Raw genomic sequence first — 18,000 nt, forward strand, 5'->3', positions numbered from 1 at the left:
TTTCACCCAGAGAATGCAAATCTTATTACAGGGTTGGTGTGTCAAGGAGTTCCTCAAAAATCACCAGGAAGTATGTAAAAAAGGCATCCTTTCAATGTAGTGAAATATACGGCATCACCTTATACAGGTGAATCTAAGAAGTTGTAAGGTTTGTTTTTTGGTTGGGTGGTGAAGAGCTGTTAATGCAACTAAATAAATGTGGTTTGCTTCATGACAAGCCACTTTCCCTTCACATCTGCTACCTTCATATACCCCAGCTGCTTTAAGGGGAAAGGGGTTTTTTGGACTCCAAAGGGAGCCCAAGGCCATTGGCACCCACCTAAGTATTCTGGGAAATTTTGAGGAAGGGGAGGGACTTAAGACTTTTATGGCTCTTTGGTTACAGATACTCAAGTGAACATCTTCCCACAGAGGCAGGAGTATTTCGATTTAGATAGTCATTAGAGCAGGGTTTACAGTAAGGAAGGGAAATGAATGTGATCATATGAATAAGTGGGGCCAGTGCAGTGTACTGTGTTTACTTCTAAATCTGAGTGTATGGTAGGAATGTTATGTGTGTACTTTTTCTTCCCATCATAACTTATCAGGGAATTCCTTGAGATCCCACAATCCTCAATGACCAACTGGGGCTTGAGTCTAGTGATTTTGTTGATTGGAACATCTGGAAAAATTAGGTGCCCATACAGATGAGGGAAAGGCTTGAAACCCTGATGACTACTAAGTATACTCCTTGTATAAAGCAGCTGTTAGTTTACTTGTGAGCTCTTGTACACTAAACACCTGACTCAGAGGCCTCTGACTTGATACTCCAATTTTGAGGTGTATCATCTTGGACTTAACTACCAAGATATAAAGGACTCAACAAGTTTCATGTGTGAGATGTACATGGTATATTCAAGAATACAGCTGTCCTGCTCTAGCAGTTAACTCAGCTGTAGAAACTAGCAGCTATCCCTTAGGAAAGAAATTTACCCCCACTTGACTATCTGAAGCAAAGCTGTTAGCTCAGTAGGGTGCTCACAGAGGTTACTCTGGGCCTGGTTCACTGATTGTTGGGTGAGTTGAAACCACTCAGACACTGACTAACCTCAGGGTCATTATGCAGACCCCAAAACTGATATGGCTGCCCCTGTCAGTCGGCAAGCCACAGGGTTGTTCTCAACTCTGGTCAGTATTCCCTTTGATTAAACGGTGCCTTTTTATTGACTCAGGTTCTTGCTGTCTCATGATATTTGACATACCAGTTGTAAAACTAGAGACAAAAGCACTCCTCTGGTGCTCCATGCTGTAGGGGAAAAGTCACAGCTGCTAAATGAGCATGACATCTGGGTTGTTAAACCAGATGCTCATCATAAGAGACCGTTCTCTGATGAGACCAGAATCAAGATGCTGATCAAGTCTTCACTACCCTAACAGCATGGCTATTGGATCCATGTCATACTGCCAAAGCATTCATCATCTCACACTCGAAACAAAGTAAGGTCTCCATGTATCCAAGGCTTCCTTTAAGGTCATTTGATGCAAGAATCTACAAGTCTCTTTCTTTTGCATTAATGAATAATGCTCCATATGCCACTTGGTAATTCACCCTTCCCTACTGATTTTAAATATCTTCATATGGCAATTATCAGTTGTAAAGGTATTGCATAGGGCTGCTCATGACCCATACATTCTACTAGTAATGTACTTTACTTTTGTAAACAGGGCTAGCACATACTTCATCTGAGCCGAAATACTCTTATCTGGCCTGATGGTGAGTGTTTCACTGAAGAATATTTGAATCAGTTTAGGAGAGAATACCTTCTAGAAATTTGGAAATGGAATCTCTCTAAAGCTGCCAGCAGCATTACCAAGATGCATCTGCAATAAAAAAATGTCCACTTAGTGCTATATTCCCAGAAACAAAATTGGGAGATTACTGTTTATGCTGTTTCTATAATAGTTGATAATATAAAGTTTTCTATTTTTAACATATTTCTGTTTCTTGATATTTAGAATCATCTCACACCCCCTGTTATATATAATCTTTTAGGACTATGATTAGATTTGCTATTACATTAATGATCATCTATCCATCAGGATGAGACCGATTCACCCAAGTGATCTGAGTCATTCAGGGAAAGGCCTGGTGACAAAGTCTTATGATCACTCTGGTTTTATCTCTATCCTTTTGTTGGGGTAGGCCCACAGGATTTATCTATAATAATTATCAACTGAAACTGCAGTCTATGTCATAGTCATAAATTCTCCTTTATCCATGCCTGGAGGATCTCCTTTTCAGGTTGTGGACTTTTATTTCAACAGATGGCTGCCTCATCTAGACACACTGGAGAAGCCAATTTTCTATCCACCTGCCTACTGAGGGTCTTCAAGCTAATTTAAAAAAAAAAACCTTGATGAGGGCATCTGTTCATAATGCAACACAAGCATATGAAACAGTCCCTCTGCATGTTGGGTACTCAGAAATACTTGTTGAAGATAGAGTTTTCAAAGTGAAGTCTGGATATTTTTCCTCTTGATGCTGCAGATAGTCTTTTGAAGTTCTTTATTATAAATAGTTAAGGAAAGTTATTGCTGTAAGCTCCACTCAAAGACTTGTGCTTTGGATATTTTCAAAAATTGCTGAAAGAAACAACTTGTTCTTAAGAATATGAATAAGAATAAATATTCAGAAGTGTAGAGTACTATTCCACAGATCTTTGTCAGTGAAAACTATTTTCAATAAACTAGAATTGCCAAATTCAAAATTGTCTACATAGCATCAGTTCTTTATTAGCGTTCTAAAGTGTAGACATTTGGGTTTTTGCAGTGGTGGTGGTGGTGTCTTCTACATTGCTTCCACACAAATACACTAAGTACCAGTCCAAGCAATTTTGCAAAACAAAAGTAACAGTAAATCAGATTTTCAGCGCCACATGGGAAGGCAAAGGAATTAGTTCTTGGGACCATATCTTTAAGCCACTGTACCAGTACTTCCATTCACTTTTACTTCTAAGTCATAGCTCTAAGGAGGAACTTTGTTTTCTCAGGCTCAAGAATCTCAGATCCAACCTCAAAACAAGGGGCACAAGACCTGTTCTGACCTGACCTGCCTCTATATCTTTCCTTGCCAGATAAATAATACTTATTTTCTTATATTAAAGGTCTCCCTGGAAAGCCAGCAAAAATAATATATTTTATACTTCTATCAGGGTAGCTTGACACTATAATGGGGCAAAAACAAACTTGTTTTCTTATTGGAGATTGCAATTCCCAAGCACCAATAGCCTGCCTGGCTCATTGGCTATTTTAGTGATCTTCCAGTATTCTAAAGAACTGACTGCCACCTCACAGAACAGTATGTTAGTTTATCAGCTGATTGACCCTTGATATATAATTAATAAACTAAGAAACTACTTGGCCTGTCTTTGTAGCAATTCTAATCCTGTATATATGCCCCCAAAATATTTTAATTTCAAAACAAAAATGTGTACATGAATGTCACAGTAGCACTGTTCACCATAACCAGATGAAAATCCAAATGTCCCTCAATAGATGAATGGCTAAAATGTACAATTGTAAAAAACAATATTTAGCCATAAAAAATACTTGTACATACTGTAACACAGATGACTTCCAAACATGCTAAACTGAAAGAAGTCAAACACTAAAGATAGACCTCATGGCAAAGAATATTTCCAGGGCAAAAAGTGACATGATAAAAGGCACTATTCAACAAGGCTACAACAATCCTGTGTGCATAAAACAACAGAATGTCAGCATACATGAACCAAACCTGAGAGAACTAAAAACATTATAGTTATCAAATTAAACATCCCTCTCAGAAATTGATGGAACCAGTAAATGGGAAATCAGCAAGAATATAAAAGAACAGCACCTCAACCAGCCAAATATAATCTGCATTTAGAGAGCACTCCTCTTAGCAACAGCAGAATATACATTTCAAGAACAAATGGAATAATCAGTAAGATAGACCATATAACATAAACTATAAATTTTAAAACATCATTCAGCAAATGTCCTCTGACTATAATGAAAGCAAACTACAAACAAAAAGATAATGAAAATCTTCAAACACTTGGAAATTCAACAATACACTTCTAAATAAAACATGGACAGAAAGGAAGTTAGTGAAAAAGTAATTTGAACTGAATGAAAAAAAAAAACTTGTCCAGATTTGTACCTTGGTGCTAAGGCAGCTGAGTGGAAAATTTATAACACTAAATGCTTACATTCGAAAAGAAGATCTCAAATTAATAAACACTCTAAACCCTCAGGAAACAAGAAGAAAATCCAAAGCAAGCAGAGGCAAGAAATAAGAGCAAGATTCAATGATAATGAAAACAAAAACAGTAAAGTCCATGAAACCTAAAGTTGATCCTTTTGAAAAGATCAATAAAATTGAAAAATCTTTGATTGAAAAAAAATACAAACTACCAAATTTAGGAGGAAAGAAAAAGATGTTATCACAGAGTAAAAGGATGATCAGGGAATACCACAAACAATTCTGTGTATGTCAACTTGACAACTTAGGCAAAACCAATATTTAGGTTTATGGCTCAAAGCCACAAATTACCAAAAATCACTCAAGACAAAACACTACCTAAATTTTTTTTTAGCTTTTAAATAAGTAGATTTCATACAAAAAGAATTTCAGAACAGAAGAGTTCAGGCCCCATTGATTGCAATGGAGAATCCTTCCACAACAAGAAATAACATCAGCTCTACACAAATTCTTCAACAAAATGGAATAAGGGAAAACTTTTACAACTCATTATTTCTTGTGACAAAACACAACAAAGATAAAAAAATGAAGAGAACAAAAGATTTCCCATGAATTTTTATTTTAAAAATCCTCAAAAACCTACTTGCAACCAACAAAGGGTTAACACCCAAAATATATAAAGAACTCATATGCCTCAACACTCAAAAAGCAAATAACCTGGTTAAAAAGTGGGCAGAAAATATGAATACTTCTCCAAAGAAGAAATTCAAATGGTCAACAGGCATGTGAAAAGATGCTCCACATTGCTAATTATCAGGAAAATGCAAATTAAAACCACAATGACATGTTACCTCACACCAGTTAGAAAAAACTAGGAACAACAAATACTGGAGAGGGACAACAAATGTGGAGAAAGGAGAACCCTCCTACACTGCTGGTGGGAATGTAAACTAGTTCAACAATTGTGAAAAGCAATATGGAGGTTCCTCAAAAAAACTAAAAATAGAAACACCATTTCACCTGGGAATTCCACTCCTAGGAATTTACCCAAAGAAAACAAGTTCTCAGATTCAAAAAGGCATATGCACCCCTATATTTATTGCAGCACTATTTACAATAGCCAAGAAATGGAAGAAACCTAAGTGTCCATCAGTAGATGAATGGATAAAGAAGATGTGGTACATATACACAATGGAATACTATTCAGCCATGAGAAACAAATCCTATCAATTGCAACAACACAGATGGAGCCAGAGGGTATTACCCTCAGTGAAATAAGTCAGGCAGAGAAAGACAAATACCAAATGAATTCCCTCATTTGTGGAGTATAACAACAAAGCAAAACTGAAGTAACAAAATAACAAGACTCCAAGAAGGGACTAGTGGTTGCCAAGGGGAGGGTGCAGGAGGGAGGGAGAATAGTATTATGGGGTATCCTGATTGGTGCACATGGTGTGTATGGGGTCATGGGGAGAACAGTGTAGCTCAGAGAAGACAAATAGGGACTCTGTGGCATCTTACTACACTGGTGGACACTGACTGCAGTGCGGTATGGTGAGGGACTCGATAATTAGGGTAAATGTAATAACCACATTGTTTTTCTTGTGAAACCTTCATAAGAGTGTATATTAATGATACCTTAACAAAAAAAACCTACTAACAAATCAAATTTATCAATAGTTAAAAACAACAAATTTACATCACAACAAAGGGCTTATCCCAGAAATACTAGGCTTGTTCAACATTTGAAAATAATGTAATCCATCGTATTAAGCTTAAAAGGGAAATGACATGATTAAATCAACCCAGAAAAAGCATTGGACAATATTTAACACTTTTATGACTTTAAAAAAGCCTCAGCAATTGAAATGTCACTAACTTGATAATCTATTATAAAACATAGCTAACATAGTTAATCATGAAGATTGAACGTCTTCTTAAAATTGGAATCAAGTCCAAGATGTCCACTTTCATCTCTTTTACTCAACATAGTACTAGAAGTCTAGCCAGCATAAAACAAGAAAGACATAAAAGGCATATAAGTTGGATGAGGAAAAAATCTATACCTATTTACATATGACAAAACTGTACAAATCCCAAGGAATCAAAAATAAGCTTCCTAGAATTTAACAATTCAAGGCTATGAGATCAACAGAAAAAAAATCAATTATTATATATCTATATGCTGTGTACACAAGTGTATCTAAGCCTCAAGCCTTATGCAAAATTTAATTCAAGATGGATCACAGGTGTCAATATAAAATGCAAAAGTACAAAACTTTAGAAGAAACTATGGTAAATATTCTTCCAGAATTAATTATGCATAAGTTCTTCATCATGACAACATATACATGATTGAATAGAAGAAATAAATTGATGTGGAACAAAATAAAACATTCTGTGAAAGACAATGACAAGAGGATGAAAATGAAAATACAAGTTACAGACTGAGCAAAAGAATTTTTAAACCATATATCCAACAGAGGACTTGTATCCAACTTATATAAAGAATTTTTAAACAATAACAAAATCCAATTAGGAAATGGAAAAAAGGTATAAACAAAAACTTTGCCAATAAGAATATGCTAATGTGTGTTGTATACTTTTCCATTTTCTGTATATTCTTATGTTCCAGCATTACAACACTCTGTTTTTGCTGGAACAGACTGCCTCTCCAGTGGCTAGCCAATTCTTAGAGATAGCAAATGACTCAGCCAGAAACTTTTTTTTATATGAAAACTATCCAGAGCTATATTTCTTCCTGGCCAATACACCCCAACAGGAAGTATTTCTAAGCCTTAATAATTCCAGGGCTGAGTACTACATAAGTTGGTACCATCCCTATAGTTTAAAGACCATTGGAATCATTCAAATTATATGGTGCTAAACTGCTTACTCTACCCACCCTTGCCTTTCCCCACAGAAACCCCAATAAAAGCCCTGGCCTTAGCTTTTCCCTCATTCCTGTCTTCTGCCACCTTAACAAACTTGATGTTTCTTCCATGTCTGTGCATGGTGTGATGTGCCTCTCATTCTAGGGAAACTGTGGGTGATGTTAAACTTTTCTTTCAATGTGACCTCTCTGTGTCATAACTCAAGTCACCTCCATAAATTAAGACCCAGGCACAGAACACAATGGCACATAAAGTGAAAAGATAATACAGAACATAATTTGAAATTAAGAAATTGCAGCTTAAAACTGATGCAGTACCTATTAGAATGGCTAAGCTTTAAAAAATACAACAAATGCTACAAAGGATATTAAAGAACAAGATCTCATATTGGTGATGGAAATAAAAATGGTACCATCTGGAAAATGCTTCTGCAGCATCTTATGAAACTATAAACATAACATGGCATACAAACAGGCAGTTTCACTCCTGGGCATTTATCCGAGAGAAACAAAAATGTATGCTCACACACACACACACAAAAAAAAAAAAAAAAAAAAAAAACCATATACACATTGTTCATATCAGATTTGATATTTAAAAACTGGAAACTCAAACGTCTTTCAATAAGTGAATGTGTAAACAGGTACATCCATAATATGTATTTTGGATACTATGCAGCAATAAAAAAACTATTTTAGATACACAACTTTGATGAATCTCAAAGGAATTATGCTGAAAGAGGCTAGTATAAAAGATACACTATATGGTTCTATTTATATGAAATGACAATTAGAGATGGAGACCTGATGGAAGAGTGCTGTATCTTGATTGTGGTGGTGGTTACATGAATCTAAACATGATAAATTGACAAGGTAATAAAATTAACAAGACTTTAGGAAGACTCACTAAGAAAAAAGAATGAAAGAGACTGATAGTACAGATATTACAAAGGATCATGAGACTGCTATGAACAATTATATGCCAAAAATTGGACAACCTATAAGAAACGGATATATTCCTAGAAACAATCTACCAAGATTGAATCATGATGAACTAGAAAATCTGAACAAATCAATTACTACTATGGAGATTGAATCTGCATCCAAAAACCTGCCAACAAACAAAATTCCAGAACCAGACAGCCTCATTGCTGAATTCTACCAAACATTTAAAGAAATTAATATCACTTATTCTCAAACTCTTCCAAAAAACAGAAGAGAACTCTTCCAAACTCATTTTATGAGGCCAGCATTACCCTGATGCCAAAACCAGACAAGGATGCTCCACAAGAAAAACAAAAAATGAAAATAAATTGAACAAGACAAATAAATGGGAGGATACTCCATACTCATGGATTGGAAAAGTCAATTTATTGTTAAATGTCTATACTTCCTAAAGCAATTTACAGATTCAGTGCAAGCCCTATCAAAATTCCAATGTAATTTTTCACAGAAATATAATACATTATCCTAAATTTGTACAAAACCATAACAAACCCCAAAATGGCCAAAGCAACTTTGAGAAAGAATAAAACTAGAAGCACCAAGCTCCTTGGTTTCAAACTATACTACAAAGTTATACTAACTAAAACAGTATTGTACTGGCATAAAAACAGACACATAAATCACTGGAACAGAACAGAGACTCCACATCAGAACCCCCTCAAAGTGTCCACTAAGATTTGTGCATTTTATTTTATATACCTCAACAACAAAAAGGGGAGAGACCTGAGAAACCCACACATAAATGGTCAATTAACTTACAACAGAGGAGTCAAGAATATACAATGGGAAAGGACAGTCTCTTCAATAAATGTTGGAGAAACTGAATAGATACATGCAGAATGAAACTGGATGACTATTTTACACCATACACAAAAATTAAGTCAAAACCAATTAAAGACTTGAACACTGGACCTGAAACCATAAAACTAGTAGAAGGAAACATGGTAAGTTTCTTGGCAATGTCTTTTTGGATTTGATGCCAAAAGCAAAAAGAAATCAGTGAGATGACATCAAACTAAAAAGTTTCTGTACAGAAAGGAAAACAACAGAACAAAAAGGCAACCTAGTGAATGGGAGAAAATATTTGCAAATCATATCTCTAGTAAGCTAATACCCATAACACTTAATTCATATAACTCAGTAGCAAAAAAAAAAAAATTTGATTTACAAGTATGTAGAAGGTCTGCATAGACATTTTTCTGAAGAAGACATCCAAAACCACGAGCCATTACCTCACATCTGTTGGAATGGCTAGAAGGGAACACCTGTGCACTGTTTGTGGGAATGTAAATTGGTGCAGCCACTATGGAAAACAGTATGGAGCTCCCTCAGAAAAATAGAACTACCAAATGATTCAGCAATTCCACTACTGGATATCTATCTGAAGAAAATGAAATGCTAACTCAAAAAGATGTGCATTCCCAATGTTCACTGTAGTAGTTACAAGAGTGAATATAAGGAAACAAACTGTATACACACACTGGATATACATATTATTCAGCCATAAAAAAAGTATCTTGTCATTTGTGACAACATGGATGGACCTTGACAGTATTATGCTAAATGAAATGTCAGAGAAAGATAAAAACATATGATCTCTCCTGTGGAATATTAAAAAAAAAAAAAAAGCTTAAGTGGGAGTTGGCGGGGGGAATGGGTGAAGGGGATCAAAAAATATAAGTAAATAAATTGCATAGTTTGCATAGTGTTTTAACTTAATAATATTGCATATTTGAAAGTTGCTAAGAGTAGATCTTAAAAGTTCTCATCACAAGGAAAAAAATTGTAACAGTGAAGGATGTTACCTGGACTTGTGATTTTACAATACACACATGTATTGAATCATTATTCTGTACACCTGAAACTAACGTAACGTTATATGCCAATTATATCTCCATTAAGAAATAAGAAAATTTTAAAGATAAAATTAAACTGCAGTGTCAAAACTGTTGAAATCCAAAGTCTAGTGTATTAGAATTGTGCCAATGTTATTTATTCTTAGTTTTCATATTGTACCAGAATTAAGATGTTGCAAAAAAAAAAAGGTTGCCATTTCGGAAAGCCGAGAAGGGTGCAAGGACTTCTCTGTATTGTTTGCCTGTGAATCTACATTTCAAAATTAAAGTCTTTAAAAAAAAAACTGAACTTGACCTATCAGTGGGAATAGATTTATCCTTCATAAATGGATTTCAAAGAATCATCCCAATAACTCGGTAATAAAACCCTAGGGCGCTGTTTGTGAATGTTTTTGAGAAAGGCCGAGGGGAGGGGACAGTAGAAATGCTGGGAATCAATCGGGCAATGTTCTCACTTACTGGGTCAAAGCAAATGTCAGAAATTCTGAGCTGAGAAGCGGTAGGGAATTCCGCTCCCTCTTAAACTTTGCAGATTTGACCCGTTTTCGCTGCTGAAACTCGCTGTCCCCGAGGCCCCGGCGGCGTTCACAGGGGCTTCCGGGCGCGGCGCAGCCCTTTGTTCCGGACTCTCCCCGCGCTTCGCGACTGCAGGGCCCCTCCCCTCGCCGGGACGGGGCCGGGACCAGTCCAGAGGGGGGCGCAGGAGGCACCCGAGCCCGGACGCCGGGGTCCCAGCCGCCTTCTGGGCTCCGCCGGCGGACAGGGGCGCCAGATCGGCGGAGAAACGATGCTCCATTACTTGTCCCCAAAGGGGAGACGCGTCGCCTAGCGCCACCGCCGCGGCGCAACGCTGGCGGCTCTCAGAGGACTTCCGGCCGCGAGGGAGGACATCCCCGCCTCACCCCTGGGCGCGCGGTGCTCCCAGCGAAGCCCTCCTCGGAGATGCTCGGCCTGAGCACCCACCAAGGTCACTTCCCAAACCGAGCCCACCGCCTGCTGGAGCGCAGCGTGTACGGCGATACTGCAGAATTGCACCGCCTCCCGGGCCACGGTGCTCACCAACCACACGGCGCCGGGACAACGCGGGCCGGGGCCACTGCGCACGCGTGCCACGTGAGCTCCTCGGAGGGCGTGGCTCGGGGGCGCATCCGCTGAAGGCCGGCCCGCCTCCCGACCTGGGCAGTAAGAGGACCGGTTGCCTGTGGTCCTTTCCCCTCCGTCTGCACTGAGGACAGTGCTGATGACGCTGTCACCCTGGTCCAGATGCTACTGGGCGAACAACATACAAAGGCCAGAACATCAGTGACACAGGGACCGTGGGATTAGGCAGAGTAGGGTGAGGGCCTTCGGCGAAAAAGCAGAGCAAGATAATTACAGTCAGAACAATGTAGCAATGTGCAAAGAAGTCCCTATTGAAACTCTGTGATAAGCATTATGCAAAGTCAGTCACACTAATTCTCTAGGGTAGAGATACCGGACTGGGAATATAGACATCTTCGGTGAGATCAGTTAAAACTCAAAAGGCCAGCAGCAACTTAGCCTGGAATGTTTGAGTGTTCCGCAGATAAAGAAAAGTGTCTCAGCATAACCCGTGACTTCACTATAAAATTTACCTTAGCCTGCTAAAAGGCCCAGCTTATTTTAACTGTACCTATGTGCTATATTTCCTTCTCTGATCCTAACCAAGTAATCTGCAACCCAGGAAAAAGACTAATTTAGTAAGCAAGCCCAACCATAAACAGCCTAAGAAGTTAAGAACTAAGATTCTTAACTTACTTTTACCAGACAACAACCCAGCCCACCTTGAGGGCAGGGTAGGCAGTCTTAATTGACATGTTCCCAGAGGAAAACTGCTATCTTGAGAAAGAATCAGAGCTGAAAATCTCTTCTGTTACTCATCAAGAATGAGCATTCTGGGGCCACTCAACAAGTCTGCACCCCTAACCCTTTACCCTCATTCCTGAAAATCCTCAACCGCTCATAAAACCCCTAAACAATGAGCCAACCACGGATTCTCTTGTCCCCTCCTGGCATGAGCTGAGAGCTCTGTCCTCTCACTTTCTCTCTAAATAAAAGCCTGTACCTTGCTCTCCTACCTTAGGTGTTTGTGAAGCTCATTCTTAGGCTCCGCAAACAGGAACCCTGGCATCAACACCCACAGGGCAGGGCTTCATGGGAGGATATTGGGAACGATTCACTTTCTGGTGTGACTGACCACAAGAGTCCAGCCACATCTTCTGAGCGGGCACCAGGATCCTGACCCCTTGCTTCCTCTTCAACTGATACTCATCCTAAATCCAACAAATTATCCATGGCCCTTTTCCATTAGAACATTTTAAAATCCCACGATCTGTAGAGCATTTGTGGGCCTCATAGATTTACTTGAATGCGTTTACATGACAGTGAGATTTAAGCCTCTTAACTATTTTTGTGCTGCTTAACCTCTGGCTGGGGACTCCCACTCTATTCCAGCATAAATCTAGCAATGTACAATGGAATCTCCATGGTTTCCCATCGTTGTCTGTTCTGGGACGATTCCTGAAGGCCAGGAGTCCTCCACCCCAGAGCTGTCGCTATATTAGCGTGGAAGGCTGTCATGTGTACGATGTTTAGCGGCATCCTGGGCCTCCCCAGAGCAGATGCCAGAGACCCTCATCTCTCCTGAGTTGTGACAGATGGGTTTCTCATCATCACCAAATGCCTGTTGGAGGCAAAACAGCACGTTTCTGGTGCAAGGTCTGCAGGCAATAAACTGTCAATTTTCCACCCTCCCTTTTGAATTGTGGGGTAGGACACAGAATTCTGAATTGATGGGAGCCCCACCCATTTTCACCACTTCAAGTAATTTCCTTTTGTTCTGGCTTCTGCTGTTTCCACTAAGTGTGGTCACTTACGCAGCTGTCCCCAATGTGTAGTGCCTGCCTTCTTGGACTTTCAAGATGGCCTCTTTATCTTTGCTGTCACCACTGTACCTGGGTGAGGTTTTCTTCTGCCTTGCTTGATTTTGTTGAACTTCCCTTGGATGTGTAAGGTGACTTTTCACCAAATTAGATATTATTCACCCATTATTTCTTCAAATACTTCACTGCCACAGAGAATATTTTATCACTCCCACTTTTCCCACAGTTACATGTTGAATCAGTTGGTATTTTCCAATAAAGTACTGAGTCCTTGCTTTTCAAAAAAACTTTTTCTAATTTTAAGCATGGAGAACTGCTATATGTCTTCCTTCGTGTTTATAACCCCTTTCACCTGTAATCTTCAATGTACTGTTAAACTCACCCACTGATTTCTTAATCAGATAGTCTTGTTTTTGAGTTCTGGAACTCTCTTTTGGTTCATTTTCATATTTGAGTTCTCTGCTGAGACTTCTTTCATCACTCATATTTGTTTCTCCCTTAAACCTAATAAACCAACTTCAAAATCCACTTGTAATTACATGTAGATTATTTCAGGCCTTTTTTTCCTCTCAACTTTGGGTCACATTATTTTGCTTAACACATTATATATGCCAGCTAGTGATTGATTTATGCTGGATATTTTAGAGAGTATGTTGCAAAAAACGCTGCTGTAACAAATTGCCACACTTAGGTGCTTAGAGCAAAAAATTAAAAAATCAAAGTCTCACTAGGGCCACACTGGACTTTGGGGGAGGATCCTTCCTTTGCTGTCCCAGGTTCCAGTGGACCACAGTATTATTGCTCAGCTTGCAGACCTCAGTCCAGTCTCAGCCTGTACCTGCAGATCTCTTACTGCTTGTCTGTTTCTTCTGAGCATATGCTCATTGGCTTTAGGGTCCATACTAATCCAGTATAATCTCATCACCATCTTTAACTGCACCAGAAATTAAGGTCACACACTGAGGTTCCAGGTGAACATGAACTTCGGGGGAAACTTTTCAACCGACCATGCTGGACTATGCTGACTTCCATTACAGGACACTTTTGTCCAGGCAAGCAACTGAATTATCAGACTGCCTGGATCTGTCAGGTCTTGCTTATTTTGCAGCCCTGTCAATTATGGTCTTGAAATTAATTCTAGAGCAGCATCCTTTCACTGGGGTGTCATTAAACTCTGTAAGGAGTCAGATAATACACATTTTAGACTTTGTGAAGAAAGTAACAAAACTATTATATAGGTCCTTAATGAATGAAAAGGAACATATACAAAATTGTTATTATGAAATCCTAAGTGTAAATATAATGAGTACAACTTTATGTAATACGGTTCTACTAAATCTGACTGGAATTCTACAACTGATTTAATTGGGGTTCAGAATTACCACCCTATTTCTAAATCAGCTGCAAATATTCACCTAGGGTTAATGTGATATGTAATGAGATTTTACATATTTCATCTTCAAAAATGTCTTTCCACACAAATACATACTGCCAAATACTGACTGTTCATATATGAGCATATTTATAACTAGAAAGGCATTTACAGAGCTGATGCTTCCTTAGACAGTTGCTTCTGAACATCCTAAGCTGCAAATGATCACTTCCAGTTAAATACTGAATAGCAGGTCCTCAAGCTGCAAAAATTTATTTCAAAGTAAGGAAATTTCCTTTACACTTACATCAAAGCCAAAAATGCTGCTAGAACAGTTTTTAGCTTGGGAAATGTGGGAATGCAGATCTTCCATCTTCAGTTTTCGACCACAAGGAATGGTTAGTTGTTGAAATGACTTTACTACAGTATGTTTCACACGAGTACTGTTTTGTTACTTTAAGTTGAATCCAGAAAGATGATCAAATCTATAGCAAATGCTAATTCCCAAAGGTGTACACAGCTCGTTAGGTGTGCTGAGGGCTTTTTCTCTTGCTCAGAAAAATTTCTGTCATGACTGTGAGATAAAAAAAGTCACAATATATATTTACTGCTGATAAATTATTGACAAGCTGTGTGGTAGGTTAAGACAAAATATTCAGCTTCTACTACTAAAACAACAAAATTCATGGATAGCTAAATCCATGAGACCATGTGAAGCTTTACTCTTCACACTTCATTAACACAATTAAAACATTTTTAATGATGTTCTTTTAATAAGGTTTCTAAATTTGTTCAACTAAACCTCTTTTTGCTCTACACATATTTTTCCTGTACGTTGTAACACAGCTTAGCAGATTCCTTCTCTGGTCATATTAAATAAGCATATCCACTTCTTTTAAAGTATTCTCAACTGTAAGTGTTCCACATGTTCCATATATTGTTCAGAGGCTAATCCTTCAGTCACTTTAAATGTAGACGGACGACATGAACAGCAACAGAATAGTACTGAAAATATTGGCTCAAGAGCCTGGAAAAACCACTTCAATCACCTGCCTTGTTTCCTATTAACTTTTCTCTCACTGTCCTCAACTTAAGGCAAATGTCCTCACAAAAACAGTAAGGGTCAAGCAAGTTTTTTTTTTCCTGGACATGCAACTTTTGTGCTGCAATCAAATACAGCCTAATTAGCATAAATTACCAAACGGCTTTCCTTTCTTAGCTAACAAGTGTGTCATTTGAAAACTTGGTTTGATAGCAGCCACATTTTGTTATTTCATGAAGTAATGTTCTGAGATACTCTGTTCGAATTTATCCAAATTTCCTGGAAGCTGCTTATCTCTAAAAGCAAAGTGAGAGTTTACAATACCACCTGCATATATGGGACACTTTGTGTACATCTAGAGTGTCATTTTCATTCCTGGATGTAGATGTATTGACAGCCAATTCAACACAATCCACAATCCACTGTACTTTAAGCCCATTTTTATCTTTTGTTTTGACATGATATTTAACTAGTTTTTAAAAACTGCAATATGGCACTTTGACTGAAACTGTGTCATTGGACTTTGGAACACAAGCAGCAGTGTGAAGCAGCTCAAGTGCCCCCATGACAGTGTCCATGCTGCAACTCTTAAATGGTTGCTGTAGTGGCGCAAGGAGCCGAGGGCAATAAGCAGATGGAGATAGTTGTTTTCCAATACAACTTTATTTAAAGACAATCTTTAACTTTAGATTATCTTTAGATAATCTTTAGACTTCCACGTGTAAAAGATATTCAATTTGTTCCACTCATTTGACATAGTAAAAACCATTCTCAACCTGTAAATCTTACAGAAACAGGCAATGGGATAGATTTTACCACCAGGCCATAATTTGTTGAGCCCTGCCCAAGGATACAGTTCTTACTCCTGAGACGTGATTTCACTGAATGCTCAAGGTGGCCATCGAGTGCTCTCAACAATGGATGGCCAGGAAAGGTCTCATCTCTCAGCACTGCGTATCTGATGCCATTCATTCAGTTCTCATCCAGACAGGTGACGTCTGCTAAACTTCATGGAACCTTGGCCTGCATATGTTCACCCCAACCCTTGGCTAGTGACCCATGTTTACTTGGAAACAAGTCCCTGGTGTCATTGCCTCATCCTTAACACACACAGAATAGAGCTTACATGTTCTTGTTTGAACATCCTAAAGCATGTTGTGCTAACCAGAAGCAGGTAAAGTTTCACATAAGTTTTTACAACTTTTCTTTTACCTAGTTACCTGACACTGAAGACTGCTCAAGATTGCCTCCATTTGACACCTTAGAATAGAGGCACCTAAGCCTGAGACAGAAGCAGGCAGACACCCACCCTGGCAACACTCCCTGTATTTCTTCCTTTTAGGTGGGCTACACAACTAGGCTGCCTGCCACCTTGGCTTTCAAGTCAGAGTGGATGATAGAATTAAATCGTCACTCAGTTAATTTAGCAGGCAGTGAATTTATAGTAGTAATTAAGGTTTAGTAATATGCAGTTAGACAACCAGTTGCAATCCAGTGCCCATCTGTCAAACAGGCAATAGGTAACCAGGGCAAGCACCAAGATAGGAATGCTTACCAAGTGTATCACTGAGTGCAACCATGCAAATACCCTCTGTAAGCAGGCTTCTCATATGTGTGTAATAGCATGAAGCAGGTATACAGAAAATTAATTTCTCCAGGGTCCCCAGGTGATTCTACCATTTGCTAGAACAAGAGAGAAATCCATAAGGCAGAAAGAAAGAAGAATTAATGTTTAAGGCTCAAATAACATTCCCTAGAGAATGGTGTTGGGGACTGTGCTCTGAACAGGTGCCAGCAAAGAGCAAAAGTGGGAAAAGACCGACTCCCTTGTCACCAGGACCATCTCTGGGACTCCCAGGAACCAGAGTCTAAGCCAGGTGGTTATACTTTGCAAGTGCCTGAGTTGAAATTAAATCCTATCCAATCAGAATTTTTAAATACTTCTGTGAGGAGGCTTAAAATTCCAGATCTTAGGAGAAAAAATTTTCAGAAAAAAATTACTTGCTTTATAATGCAAATTACAAAGATTAAACATTAGCACAATAAGAACAAGTGAAGTTACAGGAGCCAATGTGAACTTTCATTGGCTTGACATCAAATATTCTGAGCATACAAAAGGAAAAAGAAATAAAAGGGATAACCTACTGAAGAATCTGAATCTATACAGGCAAAAATAAAAATTCTGGAGAAATGGAACTTCCTTAACATAAACACAGGAGGAACAATAACAAAAAAAATGCCCACATTTTTGCATGCTAATAATCCATTTGGGCAATGATCAAAAATAAATACTAACATCAGTGGGTGAAAGTTTGAAAATTAAGAGGATATATATGTACAGCCTGAATTTATCTCATGAGATATTACTGTAAGGGTAAGTTAATTGACATTTTTATGAACATGGTAAATAACACACTAACCAAACAGTTGAATGTCACTATTAATGGAGCTAATAAACAATGTGCTTCCTGGTATGATGTCCTGAGAAATCCTCCACTTTTGTGTTGCTACAAAGGGGATACAACCTAAATGTATTAAGGAAGTATCAGATACCATCAGAGGAAACTTCCACACAGCTGTTCCTGAACCCTGACTGCTTCCATGAGGTACTATATCACCAGAAAATAGAATGAATGTGTTTCTTTCATGGGACTTGTTTTACTACCAACACCTGCATTCACTGTCCAGCAGTTAATGGTATTACCTC

At 38.4% G+C, this 18,000-nt stretch overlaps 2 protein-coding genes across 2 annotated transcripts in view; one reads left to right on the plus strand and one right to left on the minus strand.

The window, feature by feature from the left end:
- The window catches only part of LOC108387533 (uncharacterized), a 127,160-nt gene extending 116,887 nt beyond the window's left edge, over positions 1–10,273 (plus strand). The window contains 1 exon segment of the mRNA XM_036991201.2: positions 1–10,273. This exon segment is cut by the window's left edge and continues 734 nt beyond it. The gene's annotated coding sequence lies outside the window, so the exon portion shown is untranslated.
- The window catches only part of LOC140847731 (endogenous retrovirus group FC1 Env polyprotein-like), a 491,917-nt gene that overhangs the window by 321,697 nt on the left and 152,220 nt on the right, over positions 1–18,000 (minus strand). The gene's annotated exons all lie outside the window — the stretch shown is intronic.

Source organism: Manis javanica, chromosome 2, assembly GCF_040802235.1.
Source record: "Manis javanica isolate MJ-LG chromosome 2, MJ_LKY, whole genome shotgun sequence".
Classification (NCBI taxonomy): domain Eukaryota; kingdom Metazoa; phylum Chordata; class Mammalia; order Pholidota; family Manidae; genus Manis; species Manis javanica.